This window comes from Monodon monoceros, unplaced genomic scaffold (assembly GCF_005190385.1).
Source record: "Monodon monoceros isolate NGI ecotype Baffin Bay Population unplaced genomic scaffold, NGI_Narwhal_1 Super_Scaffold_22, whole genome shotgun sequence".
Taxonomy (NCBI): domain Eukaryota; kingdom Metazoa; phylum Chordata; class Mammalia; order Artiodactyla; family Monodontidae; genus Monodon; species Monodon monoceros.
The window spans coordinates 92,063,773-92,064,022 of record NW_021703779.1 but is presented as its reverse complement, the minus strand read 5'-3'; positions in this window follow the sequence as shown (position 1 = coordinate 92,064,022).

Sequence of the window (250 nt, the reverse complement as noted above, 5' to 3'; positions counted from 1 at the left end):
AGGTAAGCCCTCTGCCCATTCTTATTTTATTTATTTATTTTTTTTGCGGTACGCGGGCCTCTCACTGTTGTGGCCCCTCCCGTTGCAGAGCACAGGCTCCGGACGCGCAGGCTCAGCGGCCATGGCTCACGGGCCCAGCCGCTCCGCGGCACGTGGGATCCTCTGGGACCGGGGCATGAATCCCTGTCCCCTGCATTGGCAGGCGGACTCTCAACCACTGCGTCACCAGGTAAGCCCTCTGCCCATTCTT